The sequence below is a fragment of the Microcebus murinus genome, chromosome 11, assembly GCF_040939455.1.
Source record: "Microcebus murinus isolate Inina chromosome 11, M.murinus_Inina_mat1.0, whole genome shotgun sequence".
Classification (NCBI taxonomy): Eukaryota; Metazoa; Chordata; class Mammalia; order Primates; family Cheirogaleidae; genus Microcebus; species Microcebus murinus.
Window position 1 is genome coordinate 39,338,112 of NC_134114.1, and position 8,259 is coordinate 39,346,370.

Genomic DNA, 8,259 nt, shown 5'->3' on the forward strand with positions numbered 1-8,259 from the left:
AACTCTTATGTCCATTTTTCTTAATTTTTTAAATGTAACATTTATGAACAAGTAGAAAGAAAATAAGGTTTTTAAAATCAGAAGTCCTGTATCTGCCACTCACTCACTACCTGTGTAATTTAGCACTAACCTTGTAACTTCCATGAGACAATTTACCCATCTGCAAAATCAAAATAATAAACTGAGGTTGTCTGAAGATGCAATGAGATAATGCATATTTCATTTAGCACTTTGTAATGGGAAAATAAATGTTCAAATGTATAATTATTCCCATCAAAAACCAAATAAAAATATTTTTTACATATGCAGCCTCTTGGGTTTTTCCTTTTTGTTAAGTGAAAAGTTCTTCTACAGTAATGAACAACTAGGCAAATGTTGTTAACATGCCACTGATTATTATGTGACACAGATATCGGTAACCTGTTCTATTCTCCAAATACGTGCATTTTCTTTTCTGTTTCTTTCCTTTCCACTTCTCTCTTCTGCTTTCCTGCCCAACATTTAAACAAGTTAAAGCTTTCCTTAACTTAGTCCTACCAGAGACAAACAAATGTTAAAGATAAATGTTAAAGTAGTACTTCATAATAGTAACCGTTCAAAAAAAATGAATCCAAAATATTAATATTATCATCTCCAAACAAGAAGGGGTTTATTTCTATATCTTATAAAAAGAGTATGATGGTAAAAATGATTATTTATTTTTAAATGAAACAACTAAAACACTGAACAATGGTAAACTCTGAATAATATATTAATTCAACAAGTTCTCAATGAGCCCCTACAACATGAAATATTAAGAAAAATTTTTAAAAATTTTAAAGTCATAGTCCCCATCCTCAATAAACTTAAAAAATATAACTTATGAAGCCCAGAGAAGTCAAGTAACTTGTCCTAAATCACTTAAATAACAAAAGCTAATAGGATGCTAATAACCAATTCTGATTTTCAGTTCATCATTTCACTTTTAGCTCAATTCTACACTAACTGCTGACCCTAACTTCTAAATTAGCTTAGTAAGTAGATCAGTGCAAGATTTATTCTTTTAAGGCAAAAAGTTTAGTTGACACTTTGACACACAAATTCATATGTATTACACATATTCAAATCCATAGCATAAGAAATGTTCTTGAATGTAAAGTATATTATTCAATGGTAATTGTTACTAAAATCCCATCATGATGGGAGTAACTGAGAAAAAGTTAATTAATTTCATTACAACAGTTGAGAAGTCAAAATCAAAAGCTTGATCTTTCAGTTCCTTCCTTTATGTAATAAAACTGATTCAAAATTCAGTTGACTTGTCTGGTCTTAAGTTTTAAAACTAAAAGCCAGTATTTTTCAAAATTATTTTAACTTACTAATATATGAAATTAGAACTAACATGTCTATTAAATTTTCTTAGTTTAAAACTTCCAATTTGACCAACTTGAAAAAATGGTTCCCTGAATATAATAAGTAAAAACATTTTACATAAAATACCTATGAATGATATATTTTAAATTAAGTTGGTCCATAGCAGGGGAGATAAAAGCTTAGGAAAGAAAGAAATATATTGTAGGAAAGTTAAATTTAGAATTTGGCTACAGCTTTATAGAATTTTTAAGCAATCTCTCAATTTAAAAAATTAAATATTTTAGAAATTGAAAAGATGTCTGTAGGGAAGCTTTCATCAAAGCTTTCATCCTTTCATCAAAATGGATAACAAAGAACTTGGGAAAACTTATTCAGGAAAATCTAAAACACATGAAAATTTAAAAAAAAAATCTATACATTCATATGTATAAGCATTTAGAACCATGCCAAACACTACTAAACTCTATTATTATTATTTCTGAACTTAATGAAACTAAACTTAATGAAACTTGTACTTTGGGGAAGAAAAGCCATCTATAGGGTTTTTAAGAAATGTTAGACAAAAATTTTAATATTGATAAGTGGGCAGAACCTTATTATACCTAAATCTCCAACAACTGATAAAAACACCTTCAGAAAGAATTGCCAAGGCATTAATTTGTTTGAATTATACACATTGGGTAACTTGGGATATGGCCTATTCCAGTTCTATCAAGCAGAGTGTGGTGGTTGATAACTCAAATGTAAGACTGCCTGGATTTGAATCTTGGCTCTTCCGTTTACTATGTGACTTTGGGCAACTTATTTAAATTCCCCAAGATTCATCGGTTTGGGGGATAATAAAAATACTAGTCTTACAGCGTTTGAGATTTAAATGAGATAATATACATAATGTGCCTGGCACACAGTGTGCACTCAATAAACACAGCTATCACTTTTATTATGAATCTGGTTCTTTAAAAATAACTATAAAAATGAAGTATTGGCTTAACTTAGTGGCCTGAACAAAATCAGCTGACAATATCTACATGTCTTTAGTATAAAGCAAGTAAACTCAGCAAGGTATGAAAAATAAAAAAGGTTGACCTTCATAGAATTACTGAACTGTCAAAAATAAAAACAGTGCTAAAGGGAAGGAATTCATATCTAAAGAAACTGGATGTCATTCTGGGAAAAAAAGACAAGTTAATATCATAGAATGGTAGTGGGAAATGTAATTAACATTCATTTATTGAATGCCTACCATTGGCCTAATGTTTTACATATTGTTAATTCTAACTAATCCTTAGAATTTGGGAAATGAGTATTTCCTTCATAATACCAAAAAAAAAAAAAGAAAGAAAGAAAAGAAACAAATTAAAGCTCAGAGAAGTAACTTGTCTTAAATCACTTAGTTACTAAAAGCCACATCTGGGATTGAAACCAGGTCACCTTGATCCCAAATGCTACTTCCACTATACTCTGAAAATCAAATCTCCTTTGTCTAGATTTTATAATGGCAATGGCTGGGACTAGAATGAGTGAAAATGCATGCTTAGGTATCCAGAGTTAAACATAATGAATTTGTTTTTCTTGAACCAAACTAGTTTAGATGAATTTGTTTCTCTCGTTGCAAATGTTTTTGTCTCAAGGCTAGATATTTCCTTAGCCAGCAACAACCCTTCCAGTGGCAGTGAAACAGGTGCAAGGACAATAGCCAAGTCAGATTATCGAAAAGATATATGCTTAAACAATGGCAAAAATACATGGCCACACTTCTTGATTTACTTTGTAAACCATTACGCCCTCTAGTACTGGTTCCTAAACTAAACTAAAAATGTGGTTTAGAGAAAGACGATCCTTTCAACTTCTGGAGATGAATACTTTAACTAAAGATTAAATGTGAGGAAACCAGTAAGGAGGAGAAATCTAGATAGATCCTTGGATTTCAGTCATCCTTACCAAAAAGTGATAATCAAGGTTAGGGAAACATGAAGGCTATTCAAGAATTAAAATAAAGTTTCCAGTTTAGTTGTATATGTTTGTTCTGAGCAAATTCGAAATTTTATGGCATAGTAAAATTAGCTATTTATTCCACACAAGCAGAAAACTGATGATATCACAGTGATTTAATATAACAAATCATAAATGAGGAGCCCAAACTCCCTGATGCCTTTTAATCAAAGATTTAATGATATTCAAGTAAATATAAAGAACTGTAAGGAAATTGGTAATTTTTAGTTATCTCTATTGGCCTGATCTTCAAATTCCCCATGAATGTTTCAAAAGAAATTTAATACCTTTTTAAATGTCATGAGTAGAACTGTAAGATATTCTGAAGTTTGACGAATTAAGTTGAGAGGTAGAGTTCCATAGCTAATATTACAAAGATGATAACACAGAATAGTCTATCAATGACTAAAATGCTAAATACTCCTACAGCATTAATTTGTCATATAATTCCATGGGAGCTAAATATACAAGATGACATAAACAGACATATTCACTTCTAGTATCTCGCTCTATCTTTGAGTTTAAAAAAAGTCCCAGATGCAAGACTACTAAGTCAAACCTAAGTCATTTAATAACAAGTCCCTAATTGTTTACTTTAAGATTTTAGTATGGGGTCCTGTTATGATTTGAATATTTGTGTCTCCTCCAAAATTCGTATGCTGACAGCCTGAGCAACACAGTGAGACTTTTGTCTCTACAAAACATAGAAAAATTAGCCAATCATGGTGGCCCATGCCTCTAGTCCCAGCTACTTGGGAGGCTGAGGATCACTTGAGCCCAGGTGTTTGAGGTTGCAGTGAGCTATGATGATGCCATTGCACTCTACCCTGGGCAACAGAGTGAGATCCTGTCTCCAAAAGGAAAAAAAATTCATATGTTGAAACTTAATCGTCAATGTAGAGATGGGGCTTTTTTTTTTTTGAGACAGTCTCACTCTGTTACCCGGGCTTAGAGTGCCCTAGCATCAGCCTAGCTCACAGTAATCTCAAACTCCTGGGCTCAAGCAATACTTCTGCCTCAGCCTCCCAAGTAGCTGGACTACAGGCATGTGCCACCATGCCTGGCTAATTTTTTATATATATATTTTTTAGCTGGCCAATTAATTTCTTTCTATTTATAGTAGAGATGGGGTCTTCTTGCTCTTGCTCAGGCTGGTTTGGAACTCCTGACCTTGAGCAATCCTCCCGCCTCAGCCTCCCAGAGTGCTAAGATTACAGACGTGGGCTATTGCACCCGGCCAAGATGTGGCCTTTTAGAGATAATTAGGTCAATAGTGCAAAGCCCTCATGAATAGGATTAGCAACCTTATAAAACAATTGAAGGGAACTAGCCAGGCCCCTTTTGCCTTTCTGTTCCTTCTACCATGTGAGGACATAGCAATAAGGAACCATCTTGTAAACGGAAACCAGGCCCTCACCAAACACATCAAATCTGCTGATGCCTTGGATCTTGGACTTCCCAACTCTAAAACCATAAGAAATGAATTTCTGTTGTTTATAAATTACCCAGTCTCAGGTATTTTATTACAGCAGCATGAACACACTGAGACAGGTCCCAGTAGGAATCAAAAGCTTAACTGACTTGCTTGGTACTTTCAAGTTGCATTTAAAATATTGGTGATCTTCTTTCCATGAAAAGGTCATAGAGAGCAACCAAAGCAAGCTGAAATGACATTATCTTAAAAAGGTAGTATATATCAAAGAATATCATTCCTTTTCACACTAAGGTCAGAAACTTCCTTTCACAATTGTTTGCAAAAGCAAATCTTTAGTATCTATGCCAAGATGCTAGCATCAACCTGTGACGGAATACACTAGTTTGTGCCTGAATGTGACTGTGGACCCACATACAAGCATTTATATGCTCAAGAAGCTAAAAATTAGTATTACTTATTTCTGCATATGTTATGGAGGTTCAGATACTATCTTTATAGTCAGTTTACTAGGCTAGTGGTTGACATATTTTTGTCTGTAAAGGGCCAGACAGTAAATAATTTAGGCTTTTTCAAGCTATATGTTACCTGTAACTGTATAGTTCTACCATTAAGCATGAAAAGTAATATACAAAGGAGTGCACATGGCTGTGTTCTAATAAAACTTTATAAAAAGAAAATCTGTCAGCAGGCCAAATGTGGTCATAGGTTATCCTCTTCTGTAGTATAGCAATACAAAAAGCAGATGGAATCACACCATAAAAAAGGCACCCTGGTGGAGGCAGTTATGCTATGTATATGTGCTTTCTTTTATGTAAGTCTGTAACTGTTATAAAGATATTAAAAGATATTTAGATGACAAACTTATCTAAATCCTTTCCTTATGAATCATTTACTGGTCAGCCAATTGGAGCTATAATGTTCCAATTCTGATGTGACAGTTGGAACATGCTTCCAACCTCCTGACCAATAAATGCTTCAAAAGGTGTTAAATTTGACAGTGCTGGAGGACAATGTGGTTTAATAAATTACCAGTCAAAGCAATACTATAGCACCAAAGAACCTCTTTTTCTACACCAAGAACACTAAATGCTCTCAAGTTACATTTAGATAGTAAGAAAGAATGAACTCTAGCAAAGGATTGAAATGTAAATTTGTTATAAAATGCAGGCCTGGTAGAAATTTTTTTAATTTTTATGCCCAAATATCCTTTTGAAAACATACTAAAATTATTTTAATTTGTAATTCAGGTTGGTATTCCATCCTCCCATGCTGAATTCACTCTTTATCGTAAATATTTAGGGTATTACAAAATCACAATTAACACATACTATATATAACTGAAATATATATTATTTATTTTGTGAAAAGAAATCTAAGGCTAACTGTTCCCAGAGCCCTAGTGGACATAAGTTGGGGAAGGAAAAGTAAATTTTATTTTTTTAGCGGCAAAAGAAACTACAGGTGACATCTTTGCCACTAACCTTTTATGAAGTTTGTAGTTGTTTATGAGGCAGAGTGATTTTTCTTCAAGTTAGAACAAGGATTATTTTGACCTACTGAAAATTTATAAAAAATTTTTCTTCAGAGGCTGCCTGTTATCCTGCATATGCCAAATTATTGTCACGTCTAAAGGCCTTAAAAGGAAAAAGAGATGGGGCTACAAGTTAGAGTTTGCTGATCTACTGATGTCAGCAATGGATAAGGCATTGTCTAGGAGTTCTAACACTTAGGTTTTAATCAAGTTTGTCACTAAATTGTCTGGTGTTGAGTGGGTTTCTCCAACTCAGAGGACCTCAGTTTCCTTACCTGTAGGAAGCGAGGAGAATGCAGCTGCTCTCAAACTCCCCTTCCAGCTCTACTATTCTAAGACAGATAAAATGTCAAGCCACCCACTATCAAGACACTCACTCTCATAACTGAGTCGTGTGAAAAGCTTGGCTAGGGCTTACCAGTCATGGCCCTCACCCCATCTGTGGTCCTAGTCCTCCCTTATCTCCCCTCTCCAGCTCTTTCTCTACTTGGGATCCAGAAAGGCGCTCCCATTCCTGCGATTCCCCTAACTCTCTCCTGCTCCCTCCTTCTCCCACCTGGGATTCAAGGTGTTCATTCTACCCTAACCCTGCCTTTTCGCTAAGGCGCCAGCAGACGCTGATTCCCACAGCCCCTCGGCGTCCCTCAGTCCCTGCGGGACTCCCGGACTTTCTTGTCTCGAGCCCTGAGAGAAGCTCACACCGCCTCTCCGGAGCAGTCTCCGCAGCCCCCCGGCTTTGGCCTTCCCGCTCCACTGAGAAACCACTGTCCCGACGCGCTGCACCAAAGAACTATCGCAGGTGACAGCTGGCTTCACCGCTTGCTCAACCCTTCCTGCCGCCTCCCTTCGGTTCCCTTCCTACCTTCCCGAGGGGTGAGTTTGCTAGACGTGGGAACGTGCTCTACCTGGGCAGGCCAAGCACTCAATCTCGGAAAACTGGGCGGGAAGACAAAGACCCCTTCCCAAATCCTCGCAATTTGTGACCGCCGGGTTCCTTGTCCACCAAACAGGAAGCGGCAAGGGCCTCAGCCGCGGGGGCCGGCGGGTGATAGAGTTCTGAGCGCGCCAAGCCGGCGGTCGCTGTCAAGCTTCCCGCAGCTTCGAACTACAACTCCCAGAGGCCTCTACGGCTGCCGGCGCGCTCCTCCGGCAGAGCCCCGCCCTCTGGTTTCGGGAGGCGCGGCTGCCGGTGCCCCAGGTGGGCAAGTCTGGTCCGAGCTGCGGCCTGCTTACAGTCTCCTTTCAGGGCTTGAGGCCGAGGACCTAGAAGGAAGGTTGAGATCTCTTGCTGTCCCTACAGCCCCGGAGGCTACTTGAGAAAACGCTGATGCGGCTTCTCCATCTTGGGCTGACTCCACCTCTCGGGCTTTCCAGGCTGGTGTTCTGTACTCTGGTTACGTGCTTGGATCCTATGGACACGAAGGGAGGCTGGTTTGAAAAAAAACTTGTTGGGTTGGCATGCTTCCTCTTTCGTCTACTCATTTGGGTTTGTTTCTTATGTGTTGAAAAGTGAGTCTGTAGGCTAAAGAGGGGCTTGAGAAGGATTGTAGCACGCCTCAATTGTTCCCAAAGCCACCCCAAATAAACATACAATATAAGTAAAATTAATGTGTTATGAAAGTCAGCTTAGGATCAGTTCCCGAAAACCATATGGCAACCCCTAAGCTCCTCTTACATAGGATGCCAGTGGCTCTTTTTAAAGAGTCAAACAACCTGAAAAAAACAATGTAATGGAATAAAGACCTAGAATTTAAAAACTCAAATTGAACAAATAGTAACAATGAGTGCCAAAAATTTTACATGTAATATCTCTTTAAGTCTTTACCACAATTATAGAAATGTGTTTTTTCCCTATTTTACAGTTCAGGAAACAGTCCTAGAAAATTTAAGTGCCTTGTAGAAGGCCAAACGACTATTGAGTGGCAGCAGATCTGGAATTCAAACTAAT

General features: G+C 37.0%; 1 protein-coding gene across 4 annotated transcripts in view; it reads right to left on the bottom strand.

The window, feature by feature from the left end:
- The window catches only part of SLC38A9 (solute carrier family 38 member 9), a 79,407-nt gene extending 72,065 nt beyond the window's left edge, over positions 1–7,342 (bottom strand). For 2 of the 4 annotated variants that reach the window (XR_001156878.3, XM_012775678.3), the window contains exon 1: positions 7,174–7,342. The gene's annotated coding sequence lies outside the window, so the exon portion shown is untranslated. Of the gene's footprint in view, positions 1–6,261; positions 6,415–7,173 lie in introns of all 4 variants that reach the window. The other 2 variants (XM_012775681.3, XM_012775680.3) reach the window with 2 other exon arrangements.
- Between the last annotated feature and the right edge of the window lie 917 nt (positions 7,343–8,259).